Source organism: Protopterus annectens, chromosome 1.part1, assembly GCF_019279795.1.
Source record: "Protopterus annectens isolate FY-2018-M chromosome 1.part1, PAN1.0, whole genome shotgun sequence".
In the NCBI taxonomy this organism is placed as follows: Eukaryota; Metazoa; Chordata; order Ceratodontiformes; family Protopteridae; genus Protopterus; species Protopterus annectens.
The window spans coordinates 207,946,274-207,965,157 of NC_056726.1; the positions used below are offsets into that span (position 1 = coordinate 207,946,274).

The window sequence follows — 18,884 nt, forward strand, 5'->3', positions numbered from 1 at the left end:
TGAATCCCGAAGTAACGCTGGAATGTTAAAAAAGTTAGAAAGTTCCGTGCTATCTTGTACATCCAGGGAGCGACCCATTCCATTCGAACCATGTCGTGTAGGAGGACCCGTGGTCCTTAAAGTAAGAACTTTGATAATCTCTCGTTGTTCCACAAGAACAGCTTGCAGCCCTTGACCCAACGGGGTAAGAAGTTGAACCAATTGAGTGAGTTGTCCTGTGAGTTGGCGTGTGTCAGTTGGAACTAACTGAACACCGTCCTCCGCACAAGCGCCTGAAGCAGATAGCCCCAAGCCAGCCTCCATACAAAGCAAAAACCAAAGAAAGTGCTGAATAACTAAGTCTCCACAACCAAAAAACAGGAAGCAGGCCAGGAGAAACCGCCAAGGAGTAGCCAACCTCACAATAAGGCACAACGAACTCAGATAGAACAATAATCCACTTGCAGGAAAAAACGAACTCCACAGGAAAGAGAAAACCTTTTATTAACGCCACAAATAATCCACGTTTTCGTCGACAATGCAACTTCATCAGATAAAAACCCATTGACATCCACACATTTTTAAACACTGGTTAACTGATTAATTGATTAAATGTCTGAATGAAGTAAGACATTCTTAAAGCAGTAGCTGAACTGGTAAGTAAATAAATATAAAATATACAATAAAACCAAAGCAAAAACCCACAGTTACAATAAAAATCACTCATAAAATAATTTCAAATCTAACAGTAAGTTTTAAACTTGTTACTTAAAATTGCACCCAAATACATGGTTAAAGAATAACAGTTGTTAAACTCTTGTATATTGAACAATCTGTTTAAATACATGTTGTATTTGTCATAAATTAAGACAATAACTGTCACCAGTTTTTCCATGTAAATAAATATATTAAAAATTATATTAAAAAATATATATATTGTGTTGTGAAAAATATACTGTTAAAACAAGCATGTATCATCCAATATGGAAATATTGAAATAAACTTATTTAGGCCTTACAGTTGTTCTGCCTTAAGTTTTAAATAAGGCATAATGGAAATAGAATCATTCAACCCCGGAGGTTTGTTAGATTCAAGAAGAATCTGCCAACATGTTTCTCTGTGGGATAATCGAGCTGCCCAGTGTCCTCCCCTGATACATTTGGGCACTGCTTCCAAAACCGCAGATTCACATACAACTGTATGCCTATATAGCGCATTAGTGTTGCATTGTTTCTGAACTTCATAACAGTGTTCATAAATGCGTCTTTTTAGCGGCCTTTCGGTCTTGCCTACATAAAACGCTTGGCAAGACCGGCAGACAGCCAGGTAAAACTATACCTGTGGAATTACAGTTGTAAAAATTGTGGGAACAAAGCTTCCTGTTCCTACTTTCTAAATAAACGTATTCTTGATTAATGACATGTTTACACTGCGTACAACGTCCACAGCGAAACGTGCCTTTCCTTGGATTATCAAAGACGCCTGGACTGGTGTTGTGCTCCAAAACCCTCTTGATGTTGAAACCCCTCTTGTATACAAATTTACATGACAAGTCTTTTAAATTACTCAAGTCTGTGAAATTCTTAAATAAATTCAGTTCCTTTTGAATAATATACCTGATTTGTCCCACATCTTCACTATGTTCTGTGACAAACACCTGGTTGAAACCAGGTGTAGTAAAAGAACTGTGGTAAAATCATCAGGTTTGTCTAATTGACTCTTCCCTAAAATGGGGGGAAATCTAGTACCCCTAGCTGAACAAACTTCTTCTCGAACTGAATTGATCAAAGCAATAGGGTATCCCCTGTCAACAAAAAGGGAACTCAACTTGTCCCCCTCAGTTTGAAAAAGAAAATCATCGGATGTCATGTGGGAAACCCTGACAAACTGACCCTTGAGTATGGATCTTTTTTGAAACCTGGGATGTGAACTGTGATAGTGCAAATAACTATTAGAAAATGAAGGTTTTCTGTATATATACATGAACTGAAGCCATCAACTTGCTTACAAAGGGTGACATCTAAATAATTAACTTGATCTGCTGATATATTGTATGTAAACCTCAGGAAATTTGTTGTTGAATGCAAATAAGTTACAAATTCTTCAACACAATGTTTAGGTCCTGTCCAAAAGATACAGATGTCATCCAAGAACCTAGTATAGTGAATCCAATATTTGGAAAATTCACTGTGAAAGACAAACTTTTTCTCCCAAACTGACAAAATAATGTCAGCATAAGTGGGGGCGCAGTTGGCTCCCATGGAGACTCCTGATATCTGCTGGAAGTATTCACCGCAAAAATATATGTAGTTGTAACCCAGGACCAATTCCAATAGTTGGAGAACCAAATGTACATCATTATTAGTGACACCCTCACATGCCCAAAGCGCCTCCTCCATCCAGGCCAACCCAATCTTATGTGGAATCACTGAAAACAAATCTACCACATCGATGGTGACAAACAATAGGTTAGGCCTGTATAGGTCATTGGTGATGCCCCGTAAAAATTCCCAGGAGTCCTTAAGTAGATGTTGCTGTTTACCCCACAACTGTTTTAATTTCCCCACAACTGTTTTAATTTCCAATCCAAAAATTTTGAAAGGTTGTGGGTTTTGGACCCTTGGGCAGCCACAATAGGTCTGAGAGGAGGATCCTGCACATTTTTGTGGATTTTGGGCACCCCAAAAATAGTAGGTACTTTGGGATGGGGATTGTCCAAATAAGAAAAGTTTAAAAAACCAACGCATGAGCTATGTGCTGAGGCCCCTATACCTAAAAAAAACAGATGATCAAAATGGCTGAGGATTTAATTACCTTGATCAGGGGTTCCCAACCCCCCCTTGCTAAGAGGCCTAGGCAAGGCACTGATTATAAATCTTCAGATCAGGTTTCTATTTCTTCTGAGTCCTCTTCTGATCAGGAATTTTCTGTTGCACCCTGTGAGGATTCTGATGCAGAGGAATCCATCCCATCTGCATCTCCTCCTGAGGATTACTCTTTTGGAGAGACTTTTCCTACTTTAAGGGAACATTTTCACTGGGAGAGTCAGTACTTCTCTGAATTAAAAAACAGGCTTAGGGATTTCCTTCTTCCTCCTCAGCATAGGCCTTTGGCAATACCTTCTGCATTAGACATTGTTGATGATGTGTTTTCGGAATCAAGCATGGCTCCTGATTTCCTGCCTCCAGCTTCTAGTAAGCCAGACAGATATTGCAGGGTTCCTGACTCCCACAAATTTCTATTCAAAAATCCTGCTGCTGATCCTGAGGCTATTTCTCAGGGTCCCAAGGGTGTGAAGGCCTCTACAGCCAAGAATCCTACCCCCTCTGACAGAGATTCCAGGGCGCTAGACTTAGGCATAGGCCAACTAGGTGGCCGCCTAGGGTGCTGATCTAGCAGGGGTGCTTTTACAGTATTTATTTGGTGTAGGTAGACCAGGATGGGGGCATTGGTTAGTGTGGTGGGGGGCACAGCATGCTATGGGCTTACTGAAACAGAAAATGATGTTTATTTCTGATTGTGTGGAAAATAGAGTTACAGGAATTATTGCATTCAGCAGAACAGGTTGGAAAGCATAGTTTGTAATGTGGTTTTGGTTCCTTGGAGGCCTCTTGCAGGGCCGCCGTTACTGGATCTGTGATTAGAAGGCATGCCTGGCTCAAGGAGCAAAATCTACTTGATCATGTTAAAGCTAAATTGTTGGATGCCCCTTTGCAGCATGATACTCTGGTAATAAGGCAGAAGAGTTTTTAAAGAAAATGGAAGACAAAGCTAAATCTATGCAAACTGTGAAACATTTCTTGCAAGTGCAGCCACCCAGGTTCAGTAGACACTGGCCTACTAAAAATTGGTCATTTCCTGTGTCCAACAGATCCACTCAAGGCAAATCCAGGCACTCAAAAGGCTCCAGATACCAATCACAGGGTTCTTACGGGTCAAAGCAATGGGGTGCCTCCACCTCCAAATCTGGAGGTTACAAAGCACAACCCTACAGTAAACAGTCTCAAGTGACTTTCCTCTACCATCATGAAGCACTTATCTTTTGGCAGCCCCCTTGGGGGGAAAACTAGCACTTCATGCTCAAAATTGGCAGTTAATTACCCAGGACAAGTGGGTATTAAACATAGTATCCCAGGGGTACAGATTTCATTTCCATACTTTGCCAGTTCCAAAGAGATGGCCAGATCTGCCACAAAACCAGTGGGCAGATGCCCAGAAACAAGTCATGTCCCTCATGGATATGGGGGCTAGTCAGCCGGTACCAGTAAAGGAAAAAGGACAATGTTTTTATTCAAGACCTTTCCTGGTACCCAGAAAAGACAATTCATGGCGTCCAATACTGGACTTATCGATTTTGAACATGTTCCTGGACATTCCAAAATTCAAAATGCTGACTTTACAACAGCTACTGCCTATGCTAGGCAAGAATGCTTGGTTAGTAACTCTAGACTTAAAAGAGGCATACCTGCATATCCCAATAAGGGAATCATGCAGAAGATACCTCTGCTTCAAAGCAGGTTTTTGCATTACCAATTCTCTGCACTGCCCTTTGGCTTATCTACTGCGCCCAGGGTCTTTACAAAGTGCCTGGCACCTGTAATTGCATTCTGCAGACAAAGAAGCATTCAAATTTATCCTTATCTGGACGACTGTCTCATTCAAGCAGAGGACAAGGACACTCTTCTTCAACATCTGTCATTTGTAAAAAGGCTTCTAGCATGCCTAGGGTACACCATAAATGAAAAGAAATCACAACTGGTACCCTCTCAAATAATTACTTCCTTGGTGCAAGCTTGAATACAACTGCCCAGATGACCTACCTCACGCCAGACAAACAAAGGCAACTGACAACATACTTCAAACAAATGGCAACAAAAACCCAGTTATCTGCGAGACAAATTCTGCAGGCTTTGGTGTTCATGACATCCTGCATTCTACTAATTCCATATTCGAGACTGCATATGAGGAAACTTCAATGGTACCTAAAAAGTTTATGGAGTCAACATTCTCACGGTCTGGAAACAGTGATTCCTCTCATTCCCTGTCTACAACAGGAGTTTTCTTTGGTGGGCGGAGACATGCCACCAAAACAAGGGACTGTCATTCACTACCCCCTGCCACCCAAACCCTAACTACAGACACATCAGACTATGCTTGGGTGCCCACCTGGCGGGGAGAAGCATTCAGGGCAAATGGAGCCCAAACCAAATGCATCTGCATATCAACCAGAAAGAGATGCTAGCTGTTCCTTCAAGAACTTACTTCATCCAGGACAACTACTGATAAAGATGGACAACACCACAGTTATGTGGTACATAAACAAGCAGGGGGGTACACATTCCTACCCCCTTTGCAGACTAGCCATGGCCTTGTGGAACACAGCCTTGACTTACCAAATACATCTTCAAGCTCAATTCTGCTAGGAAAACAAAATACTCTGGCAGACGACCTAAGCAGAAATCATATAGACCTGCACAAATGGAAACTGGATCCACAAATCTTCAGCATGTTATCACAGAAGTGGGGGAGCCCAGACATAGATTAATTTGCATCTCCCCAATATTATCAGTTGGACAAATTCTGCACAAGAACTCATCACAAAAATATATGGAAAGTGGATGTCCTATCCTTCAGCTGGAAAAACCTATCAGTCTATGTCTTTCCCCCTCTGCCTCTACTCGCCAAGGTCTTAATAAAAGTCAGACAGGAAAAAATAAAAATGATCATAGTTGCTCTGGACTGGCCTTGCCAGCACTGGTACCCACTTCTAAGGAATATGTGTCATCTTCCTCCATGGTACTTGCCTCAAGTACCTCATCTACTGTCTGAGCAGAACAATCAAATTCTGCACACTCAGCTCCAAACTCTGAACCTTGCAGCTTGGTTGATCAATTAATTATTCAAACAACACCTCTCAGTAAATCTGTGATGAATGTCATTTTGGAAGCCAGAAGGCCCAGTACTAGATAATCTTATGCTGATAAATGGAAGAGATTCTGTGCTTGGTAGCACAAGGAACAGACACAGCAAAGCAGAGATGCTTGACAAGGGCCTATCTTTTTCTTCAATAAAAATCCATGCCTCTGCCATCTCGGCTCATTACGACAGAGCCCTCCCCTCTTTTCTCATCCGCTGATTCAACAGTATCTTAGAGGGGCCAAAAATTTAAGGCCTACCAGAAGATCACCAACTCCTGCATGGGACTTCAGTTTTGTACTGGAGAAACTCACCGTGCCCCTTTTGAACCAGCAGCTACTGTGGATATACAATTTCTGTCTTGGAAAACAGCTTTTCTCTTGGCAGTCACTTCAGCAAGAAGGGTTTCAGAACTACAGGCTCTCGTAGCAGTGGAGCCTTTTATTATATTTTACCCGGACAGGGTGTCTCTCAGGACCAATCCTTCTTTTATGCCTAAGGTGGTATCCACTGTGGGTCTTAACCAGACCATTCACCTGCCAACATTTTACCCAAATCCGCAGAACAAGGGGGAGTGGATTCTGCATTCATTGGACGTAGACAGGCAACTAAGATTTTACTTAAACAGGACCAAATCTCCAAGGAAATCTGAGCAACTACTGGTAGCATTTGCTGCAGGGTCAGAGGGGAAGGCTATATCAAAGCAGACCATTTCTTAGTGGATAAGCCACTGCATTCGTTTCTGCTACTTGCACCATGGTAAATCTGTGCCCAAGGGGATCAGATCGCATTCCACCAGGGCTGCCTGTACTTCAGCAGTTTTTCTCAGAGGGATTCCACCAAAGACATTCTAGAAGCTGCTACTTGGAACGCTGTTCATACCTTCACAAAGCATTATCGTTTGCCTCTCTTTTCCAAATCCAGGGCAGGCTTTGCCACTGCAGTTCTGCAGGGCCTTATAGCCACTCCTAATGCTGTATAATTCCATCCTCCCAACCATAGCTTTGGGATTCTACCCAAATGTAATGACTGCAACAGTGAAACACGAAGAACATAGTACAGTTGTGTACACTTACCATAAATGTAGATGTTCAAATGTATTCACTGTTGCAGTCCTGGTTACCCTCCCTCCAGCCCCCTGTTTTTGTTATTTGCTTTTAGTTGGAGGTATATTTTTTGTGTTCTAAATTACACATATATATATATATATATATATATATATATATATATATATATAATTTTTTTTTTTTTTTCCCTCCCCACCTGACATCTGGGGCAAGAAAAACTGATTAAAATGGTGTCGGCTGAATGTTTTATATCCCTGATGACCTGACGTCATGGAAGAAGAGACAGCACCCGATGCAGGACCCAAGACTTTGTATTCAGGCCAACTGAGGGCAACCTGCCAGCAGATTCCCCAAATGTAATGACTGCAACAGTGAATACACTTAAACATCTACATTTATGGTAAGTGTACACAACTGTATTTTACTTCCTATGCTAGGCAAAGATGCCTGATTGGCAACTCTAGATTTAAAAAAAAGTGTACCTGCATGTCCCAATCAGGGAATTTTGCAGAAAATATGTACACTTCAAAGCAGGCTTCTTGCATTATCAGTTTTCTGCACTGCCCTTTGGCTTGTCTACTATGCCCAGGGTATTCATAAAGTGCCTGGCTCCAGTAATTGCATTTTGCAGGCAAAGAAATATTCAAATATGTCCATACCTGGACGATCGTCTAATTCAGGCAGAAAACCAGGCCACACTTCTAAATCATCTGTCGTTTGTAAAAAAGGGTTCTAACTTGTCTGAGGTACACCATAAACAAAAAGAAATCACAACTGGTACCCTCTCAACAGATTACATTCCTGGGTGCAAGCTTGAATACAACTGCCCAGATGGCTTTCCTCATGCCAGAAAAGCAAATTCATTTGGTAACTTACTTCAAACAAGTGGCCACAAAAACCCTGCTATCTGCAAGACAAATACTGCAAGCCTTGGAGTTCATGATCTCCTACATTCTTCCAATTCCATATGCAAGACTGCATATGAGGAAACTTCAGTGGTACTTAAAAAGTCTATGAAGTCAACATTGTCACAGCCTGGAAACAGTGATTCCTATCATACCTTGCCTACGCCTGGAGTTCCTATGGTGGGCAGAGGCCTGCCACCAAAACAAGGGACTGCCATTCACACTACCCCCTGCCGCCCAAACCCTAACTACAGATGCATCAGACTATGCATGGGGGGATCACCAGGCAGGGAAGTGCATTCAGGGCAAATGGAACCCAAATCAAATGCACCTATATATCAATCAAAAAGAAATGTTAGCTGTACAGAATGGTCTTGACAGCCTTCAAGGACTACATTCTTCCAGGACAACTAATGGTAAAGATGGACAACACCACGGTTATATGGTACATAAACAAGCAGAGGGGTGCACATTCCTACCACCTCTGCAGACTAGCCATGGTATTGTGGAACATGGCCTTGAGCTACCAAATGCACCTACAAGCTCAATTCCTGACAGGAAAATTGAATACACTGGCAAACGGACTAAGCAGAAATCTCATGGACCCACACGAGTGGAAACTGGAACCACGGATTTTCAACATGTTGACAAGCAAATGGGGGGAGCCCAGACATAGATCTATTTGCTTCCCCCCACAGCTACCAGTTGGACAAATTTTGCACAAGGACTCCCCACAAAAAAGCCTGGAAAGTGGATGCTCTGTCCTTCAGCTGGAAAAACCTGTCAGTTTATGCCTTTCCTCCTCTGCCTCTCATGTCCAAGGTACTACTAAAGATTAAACAGGACAAACCAAGGACAATACTGATTGCACCAGACTGGCCATACCAGCACTGGTACCCCCTCTTGCACAGTGTGTCACTGCTGGCACCATGGCACCTGCCTCAGACCCCTACCCTGCTGTCCCAGCAGGGCGGCCAGATTCTGCACCCTCAGCTTCAAACCATGAACCTGGCAGCCTGACTAATTACCTGAACTCTCTGTTACCATCCCTCAGTAAACAAGTGTTGGATGTCATTCTGAAGGCAAGGAGGCCTAGTACTAGAAAATATTTTGCTGAAAAATGGAAAAGATTCTGTTCCTGGAACCAAACTCAGGGGATGGGCACTGCAGCGCCCAATTTACTTCAGATTCTTCAATACTTAACTGAGATGCTTCACAAGGGCCTTTCCTTTTCCTCTGTCAAAATTCATGCCTCAGCCATTTCAGCTCATTACAACACAGAACCACCCCTCTTCTCTCATCTACTTCTCAAGAAGTTCCTCAGAGGGGCCAAGAACTTAAGATCACCCAGGAAAGCCCCAACTCCATCTTGGGACCTTAACTTTGTATGGGAAAAACTCACTCGACCTCCTTTTGAGCCAGCTGCAAGTGCAGAGTTGAAATTCCTTTCTTGGAAAACAGCCTTTCTTTTAGCCATCACTTCTGCAAGAAGGGTGTCTGAATTACATGCCCTTATGGCAGTAGTGCCTTTCATCATCCCTCAGGACCAATCCCTCTTTCATGCCCAAGGTAGTATCCAGTGTGGCTCTTAATCAGTCCATTCATTTGCCAACCTTCTTTTCTAATCCACAGAACAAAGGGGAACGTATACTTCACTCCTTAGATGTGCAACTTAGATTTTACTTGGACAGGACTAAACCTCTCAGGAAATCTGAACAGCTGCTGGTGGCATTTGCTGCAGGGGCAGAGGGGAAGGCCATTTCAAAGCAATTTATTTCTAAATGGTTAGGCAGTTGCATTAATTTCTGCTATAAGCACCATGGAAAACCTACCCCACAGGGAATAAGACCACATTCAACCAGGGCTGCATCTACCTCTACAGCCTTTCTCTGAGGTGTCCCTAACAAGGACATCCTAGACGCTGCTACTAGGAGTTCTGTGCATAGCATAACCATTTGCCAATTTTCTCTAAATCCAGAGGTGGCTTTACCACTGTAGTCTTGCAGGGCCTTATAGCTGGTCCTTATGCTGATTTCCTCCTCCCATCCTTCGCTTTGGGAATCTACCCAAATGTGATGACTGCAACAGTGAAACACGAAGAACATATAGTACAGTTGTGTACACTTACCATAAATGTAGATGTTTGAGTGTATTCACTGTGTCAGTCCTGGTTACCCTCCCTCCAGCCCCCTGACTTCTTTGGCTATATCTCTTTTCCTTTTTATTATGCTTAAAGCTTTTTGGTGTATTTGCTTTTTTGTTGGAGGTGTAACCTGGTATATATGTTTAATTGCTTCCCATTAGGGGGGGGGGGCACCTGACATCTGGGGCAAGAAAGACTAATGTAATTTCGTCGGCTGCATGCTTTATACTCCTGACTACCTGACGTCATGGAAGATGAGACAGCAACTGACGCAGGACCCAAGACTTTGATAATCAGGTAGACTGAGAGCTACTGCAAGCAGGTAACCCAAATATGATGACTGCAACAGTGAATACACTTGAACATCTACATTTATGGTAAGTGTACACAACTGTACTTTCCATAGCTCTCAGAACAAAGTTCCTCCTCAGCATCAACCTCCTCAGCTCCATCAACACTGGCACCGGCACTGACTCTTTTAGCTTCCCGCTCGGTGCTGACATCTCCTACTGCACCACAGCAGGCCTTACCCACTCCTTCAGAGCTGGAAGGTGAACCTCTATATACCCAGGGCAAGGTTCTCCCCTTTCATTGACACTTTGTATGGTCAGCTCCCTAGTCCCTTGCTGAAAAGGACAGACTCTCTCTCCGGATTGTCTGTTTACTCCTCTAGGAGTCTCACTGAAGTAGATGTAGTGAGGTTGGTGGACCAGCTACAGGTCTTTCTGTTTCCTCCCATCCCCCTCTCCCACCTGGAGCAGGGATTTTTTTCTCCCAGGACTCCACCACTTCTTCCTGCTCTGACCACCTCAGAGGCCTTAGAGCTCACCACTCTGAACACTCAGGCTCCAGTTGTCCCGGCACTGACAGCCCTTTTGTCTTCAGTTCTGGAGTCGGCTCAGACTTCATTATTTCTGTCGGAACTGGCAAGATTCCTGAGATCATGACTCCCACCGGCTGCTCTGGTCCGACGGGTTTGTGTCGGCTCCTGTTTATTTGGAGTCACTATTACCTCTTGGAACTCCGGCGGCTGGGGTCCCTTCATCAGCTCTTGCTTTGGAGGTGGGTCTCTTGGCATGGGGTGTGATCTCCATTCCGAGTTTGTCTTGGTTTCAGGCTTCTGTCCTTTATTTGGGGGGGCCTGCCTTCCAAGCAATGGAGAGAGCATTGGCCACCGCAGGCTCTCAGGTGACTTCTGCCATGCTGGTGTTTCATCCCCTGACCCCTTCTTACCTGGAGTTTCCACTGACCTCCATGCCTGAACAGCGAGTTTCAAGGTTGCAAGAGATCCTGGGAATGTGTTGCACTTCTTCCGAGTCCTCCTCAGACATCCCACTGAAGAGCCGCCTCTGAAGAAAATGTGTAAGTGGAAACACCTGTACTCTTCAGAAGAGTCTGTCACTGAGGACACAGACTTTGATGACTGGGAGGGTTCCTCCCAGTCACCCCCCCCCCCCAGAAGACACCTCCTTTGACATAGTCTAGAGATCCTTAAACAGAGGGGTAACTGGAAGCCCAAATACCCTACCTCCATGAAGACTGTGTACTTGCAAGCCTTTGGTTCTCACCCATCTACTTCTTGGGTGACCCCTCCTGCTGACAATCTCATTAAGTAGATCACTCAGCAGGCTTGGAAGGCACCTGACTCCATAGAACCGATTCCATGGAGACAAGATAAGATGTTGTCTGCTTCTGAGGACCAACAGCATTGGGCAAAAAGGTAGCAGTAGATGTCATGGTGGTAGCGGCAGCCACCAAAAAAGGAACTAGCTGAGGAAAGATGTCCTTCAAGGATGCATCTGCAGTCCTAACATATGGGTTGTCCTGCCTCAGGCAGCCCTTCGGTCGACCGGATTCCAAAGTCTGGGTCTGGCCTCGGCTGATGTCGCACTTCACCCGACGTCATAGCTGCTGTTTATTGGGTATAAAGGCATCAGCTGACGCCATTTTCCTCCATCTTTCTTGCCGCGTGGTGCCCGAAGCAGAAGCTGTTCGCAAGTGCCGGTCGGTCAGATCCAGAGATTTCTACTACTGAAGACTTCTAAAAAGCTAAGTACCCCGTTGGGGACTCTTTCTTGCCTCAGCCGATGTCAGACAAAGTAAATAATTGTTTAACTTGTGGGAAACAAATACCTCATAAGGATTTCCACTCTTACTGCCTTCCTTGCTTAGGCCCAGACCACGACGTATCAGCTTGTCTAGCCTGTGCTTCCTTCAACCGACGGACACTTAGACATCGGTCGGTGTTTGCAGAGGAGTTTTTTGGTCCCACTTTTGCATACAAAATGCCGTCGGAGACTCCGACTACTCAATTAGCTAAAAAGCGCAGGAAAAGGACCGACATTCGCGGCCCGCGGTTTCGCTGAAACCATGGTTAGGCCAACGCGAATGTCTCGGTTTCGCTGAAACCGAGCCCCGTTCTTCCTTCGCCGAAAGCATGCTTCCGATAGCTGAGGCCTCACAGAGCATGGCTGAATCTGCTACTGAATTTACTGCTACAGAAGCAGGCACCCAGGATTTGTCAGACACTGTTCCTTTAGACATATCTACCCCTGCACGTGGGGCTGCTAGACCCCCTGCTTCCATGTCTATCAAGGCTTTTGCCAGGGCTAAAGCAGCTAAATCTTCTAAGGCCTTGCCTGCCAAAACTCCTTCACATAGGCCTACCTCTAGTTCCCAAATACTCAGCCTGGCTGAGGATCTCATTTCTTTGATCAGAGGATCCCAACCTCACCCAGACAGGGCCTCTCAGCCCCCTCCAGACAAGAGGCCTAGGACTGAACCTCCGGAACCTGTCTCTACAGATTATTCCTCGGATGACTCAGACATTTCAGACCCTCACGAAGGCCCATATTCTCCTTATGAGGATTCTGATGCAGAAGACTCCATTCCTTCTGCTTCTCCTCCTGAAGAATTTTCCTTTGGGGAAACCTTGCATGCTATGAGGGAACACTTCCAATGGCAGGGCCAGGATTTTTCAGATTCAAGGAAAAGGCTAAGGACTTTTTTACACTTACCACAGCATAGGCCTTTAGCCATTCCGCCAGTACTAACAGTTGTTGATGATGCATATAATGATGCCTGTACTGCTCCTGATTCTCTTCCTCCGGCCCCTGCCAAGCCAGACAGATATTACAGGGTCCTGTACACACACTACCATTTGTATAAGGCTCCTGTTGCAGACCCTGAAACCATTTCACAGGGCCCTAAAGGTGTGGCAGCTGCCCTCTGAAAGGGAATCTAGAGCATTAGAGAGATGGGGTAAAAAGGTTTATACTTCTGCTACTCTTTCGGCCAGGGCCTTGAACTGTCAATTTCACATGATTCAGTACCAGGAATTTTTGTTAGACCAGCTAAATAAAAAACTGTCTTCTCCTGAACCTTTAGACCGCAAGTCCCTTCAGGATTTGGTAGATAACTCTCAGCAGGTCAGTAACCATTTCTTAAAATGTGGCTATGATGCACTGGAGGCTTCCTTTAGATCAGCTATGACTGGAACAGTGATTCGAAGACATGCCTGGTTAAAAGAACAATCCTTACCAGACCATGTTAAGTCAAAACTCCTAGATACTCCCATGGAGAAACAAAGTTTGTTTGGCTCCCCTGCACAGGAGGTTCTAAAGAAGGTGGAAGATAAAGCAAAATCTGTCCAAACAGTCAAGGATTTCTTACAGGTCCAACCTCCGAGGTTTAGCAGAAATTGGCCTTCGAAGAATTGGTCCTTTCCAGACAACTCCAGAGCGCAGAGAGGCAGAAATAGACGCCCAAGAGGCAGAGGTCAATCTAGGGGTGCCTTCAGGGGACGTCAGTGGTAACCTACCAACCAGAGAAGTACTGCCACAGAATCAACTCCAACCACTTCCACAGGGCAGACACAATGACTTGGCTCTAATTCCGCCTACCGGGGAACAACTGGAAGCACCCTTGGGCGGAAAACTAGCCTTATTCTCCGACAACTGGCATTACATTACAGGAGACAAATGGACTTTACAAACAATAGACAAGGGCTACAGGTTTCACTTCCACACTCTACCAAAAAAGAGAGGAATGCCAAACCTACCACCAAGCCAAAAAACAGACGCTCTAAGACAAATCAACAACTTACTAAGGATGAGAGCTATAGAAGAGGTGCCACCTATGGAGCAAGGCCAAGGATTTTACTCCAGGCTTTTCCTTGTACCAAGAAAAGAAAATCAATGGAGACCAATTCTAGACTTGTCCGCACTGAACACATACCTCATTGTTCCAAAATTCAAAATGCTGACCCTCCAGCAACTTCTTCCCATGCTGGGCAAGGAGTCTTGGCTGGTGACTCTAGATCTCAAGGAGGCATACCTGCACGTCCCTATACGACCAGATTGCAGAAGACACCTCAGATTTCTTGCAGGATCAGAGCATTATCAATTCTCAGCATTGCCTTTTGGCTTATCTACTGCGCCCAGAGTATTCACGAAATGCCTGGCATCAGTAATTGCTCATTGCAGACTTCAGGGAATTCAAATTTACCCATACCTGGATGACTGCCTAATACAAGCGGACAACAAGGCAAAGTTAACAAAGATTTGGAAAATGTCATACAACTGTTGCAAGCCTTGGGATACACAGTCAACATGCAAAAGTCAAGACTAGTACCATCCCAAAGGATAACTTTCTTGGGTGCAGAACTAGATACATCAACTCAGATGGCTTTTCTCACAGAAGAAAAACAAAAGCAACTACCAGTCTACTTCATGACATTAACAACACAAACTCAGCTTACTGCAAGGAAAGTCCTGCAAGCCCTGGGCTACATGGCATCCTGCATAATATTGGTTCCATGCCAGGCTGCATATGAGAAAGCTACAATGGTACCTAAGGAATGTATGGTCTCAACACAAGCACAGTCTAGAAGCCCAGATTCCAATAATTCCATGCCTGAAGCAAGAATTCCTGTGGTGGGCTCAGGCCTGTCAGTTGAACAGAGGCTTGCCTTTCCACAAACCTCATCCAAGCCAGACCATCACCACGGACGCCTCAGACCTAGGATGGGGGGCACACATGGTGGACAAGTGTATACAAGGCCTATGGACCCAAGACCAGCTGAATCTACACATAAATCTAAAGGAGATGCTGGCAGTGAAACATGCGATCCAGGCATTCAGACCACTCCTTCAACAGGGTCATCTGCTGATAAGGACAAGACAATACCACAGTCATGTGGTACATCAACAAACAGGGAGGTACACATTCATATCCTCTATGCCGGATGGCAATGGACCTGTGGAATGTGGTCCTGAACCTCAACATTCAACTTCAGGCCAGATTTGTACCAGGAAAAGAAAATTCTCTAGCAGACACCTTAAGCAGAACTACCACGGATGCTCACGAATGGATGCTGCATCCAGATATCTTCAAAGCCATAACAAAGAAATGGGGACTATCACAGAGACCTGTTTGCCTCCCCACACAATCACCAATTGAAGAAATTCTGCACAAGAGCATACCACCCACTTGCTTGGAGGGTGGACTCCCTTTCCTTCAGCTGGAAAAACCTGACAGCATATGCATTTCCATCTCTTCCCTTGATGTACAAAGTTCTACTGAAGATCAGAGAGGATCAGCCAAGGGTAATTCTGATAGCTCCAGACTGGCCGAGGCAACATTGGTACCCGCTACTGAGAAGCATGTCTCGGACACACGCATGGCCTCTACCTCTATGTCCCTTACTACTAACACAGGACAACTACAAGATCCTACATCCAAACTTGAAAACACTGCAGCTAGCTGCTTGGAATATTGCATAAAACAAAATAACCCAGGTTTATCTCAGAGGGTTAAGGACATTATCCTGGAGGCATGCAGACCCTCCACAAGGAAGACTTATTCAGCCAAGTGGAAAAGATACCTCATTTGGAGTGCAGCAAAGGGAGAAAATGTCTCATTGGCAAACATAGCACACATCCTGGAATATTTAGCAGAGCTATTCCACAATGGCCTGTCTTACTCCTCCATTAAGATTCATGCATCAGCGATTTCCGCAGAATACAACATGGATCCTCCTGTCTTCTCTCATCCTCTACACAGACAGTTCCTGAGAGGAATCAAAAATGTAAAACCTCCAAGGAAACCACCTTTACCTACATGGGATCTCAACTTTGTGCTGGAAAAGTTAACACTTCCCCCTTTTGAACCAGCAGCAACAGCAGAATTACAATTCTTGTCTTGGAAAACTGCTTTCCTGCTAGCAATTACTTCAGCAAGAAGGGTATCTGAGTTACAGACATTAATGGCAGTACAACCCTTCCTTATCTTCCATCAGGACAGAGTCTCTCTGAGAACTAACCCTACCTTTATGCCAAAAGTGGTCTCCAGAGTATCATTGAACCAAGCGATTCATTTACCTACATTCTTCCCCAACCCACAGAACAGGGGGGAAAGACTGCTACATACCTTGGATGTGCACAGACAATTACGCTACTGTCTGGACAGAACTAAGACCAGCAGAAAAACTGACCAGCTTCTGGTAGCATATGCAACAGGAATGCAAGGAAAAGCAATTTCAAAACAGACAATCTCAAAATGAATAGGAAATTGCATTCAGTTTTGCTACTCTTTTCATGGAAAGACAACTCCTGATAATATCAGACCTCATTCCACAAGAGCTACAGCCACCACTCTACAGCTTTCCTACGAGGAGTGGCTACCAAAGACATTTTAGAAGCTGCTACCTGGAGCTCCGTGCATACATTTGCCAAGCATTATAATCTTCCCTTATACTCTAGATCCCGAGCAGGTTTTGCAGCTGCTGTTTTGCAAGGGATCTTAACTACACCATCTTTATCTTAGTGCCTCCTCCCCCAGTTTGGCTATGGTATTCTACCCATATGTTAGGACTGCAGATGCATCCTTGAAGGACATAGTACAGTTTTGTACCTACCATAAATGTAGATGTCCGATAGGTATGCATCTGCAGTCAGGATTACCCACCCTCCTTCCCCTCTGTGGTATTCCTAGGGTATTTACCCCTCTTTTAGCTAGCTGGGGGAATCTATTATGGTGTATTTGTTTGTATATATGTACATATATGTATATACTTTTATATTGTTTGCTCTCTACTGTTTGGAATTATTTGAATTTATCCAAATTTAGCCTTCCTAGAGGGCACCTGGCATCTGGGGCAAGAAACACTGAGGAAAATGGCGTCGGCTGATGCCTTTATACCCAATAAACAGCAGCTATGACGTCGGGTGAAGTGCAACATCAGCCGAGGCCAGACCCAGACTTTGGAATCCGGCCGACCGAAGGGCTGCCTGAGGCAGGACAACCCATATGTTAGGACTGCAGATGCATACCTATCGGACATCTACATTTATGGTAGGTACAAAACTGTACTTTCCTCTCCCTAATCAGGAGTCTAGCGTGTTGGACAGGTTTGGAAACCGGGTTTATGCATCATCGACCTTCACCTTAAGGTCCTTGAATTTTCTGGCACATTTCACTAGGCCCCAGTGGGATCTGATCAGGGAGCTATCAAATACCCTAGCAGGAGCTGTATCTGATGAGATCCAAGAAAAAGTGGTCTCTCAGTTAGCTACTCTGGAGTCTGTTTTCATCTCGTACTTGAGGCTCATTGCACATGCAGGCAAAGGGGCGTCCAGGTCAGCCAGTTCAGGTGTTGCAATTAGACATGCCTGGATGTGCCTGTGTGAGTTTGTGGAGCCATTCAACTCTTCCTTCATCAGTGCTCCCTTTGATGGATCTTTGTTTGACCCCAAAGTCAAAGAAACTCTAGCCAGGTGTGAGAAAGATGGGAAGACCTTCTTTGCAGTGGGCATACATTTTTCTACTCCCCAAAAGTCCTACTCTAGGAATCAGAAGAGTAGAGAGATGTAGTTCAGAAAGTCCCAAGGGCCTTTCCAAGATGCACATACTGGAGGCTCCCCTTGGGACAGAGGGGGGGAAGCTCTAATGGAAGATGCTGACCCAGAGCAGAGGTGGCCCACAGAATCAGGGTTCCATACCAGTGCTTCTGAAAGGGGACCTGGTTGCTTGCCTCTGGAAGTGGTCTAGGGAAGATTTTCTCTGCATTCAAGAGCCTAGCGAAAAAAAGTCACAGATGCTTGGGTACAGAGAATTATTATTAGAGGCTGTGGTATCCCCTTCATTCTTTATCCAAGATCTCTAACAAGGTTCCCTGATGCTCCACCCAATCAGAGGGACCAAGCAGCCTTAGAAATCCAAAAGCGGCTAGAAAAAGTCATCCAAGAAGTCCCACCAGACCAGATAGGATTCAGATTTTACTCAGGGTTCTTTTTAGTGCCAAAAAAGATGGGGGAATAGAGACAAGTTCTAGATCTCAGCCTTCTAAACAAATTTGTCCAACAATCCAAATTCCAGATGATCAAGTGTCAGTCCGTACTTTCCTTTCTAGAAGAAAACGATTGGATGTGCTCTATAGATCTTTAAGACACGTATTACCACATAGAGATGGACAAATGCTGCAGAAGGTTTCTCCACTTTCGGCTAGGAGTCAGTCACTTTTAGTGTTCATCAGATGTATGGCAACCGTAACAGCTCACTTGAGACTGCACACATTAAGTGTTTCCATATCGAGACAACTGGCTCATCACCGCTTCCAGCAACAGAATTCGTTCTGCATTTGTTCGTGCACCTGGGCATCACGGTCAGTCAATCAGAATTTCAGCTAAGCCCCTCTCAAGATCTAGAATTCATAGAAGCTCATCTGAACACCATCTTTTGTGTAGCCTCCCTTCCTCGACACAGATTACAGAAAATAAAATCCCAAGTGCATCCTATTCTCTGCAGAAACAAAAGTCCCAACACTTCTAGTCCTTCAAGCTTTGGGTTCTTTGGCAATGACCATCACTGTGGTCC

At 44.6% G+C, this 18,884-nt stretch overlaps 1 protein-coding gene across 1 annotated transcript in view; it reads left to right on the plus strand.

Annotated features, from left to right (window-relative positions):
• IBTK (inhibitor of Bruton tyrosine kinase) overlaps positions 1 to 18,884 on the plus strand; it is a 1,862,448-nt gene that overhangs the window by 1,170,328 nt on the left and 673,236 nt on the right. The window lies entirely within an intron of this gene.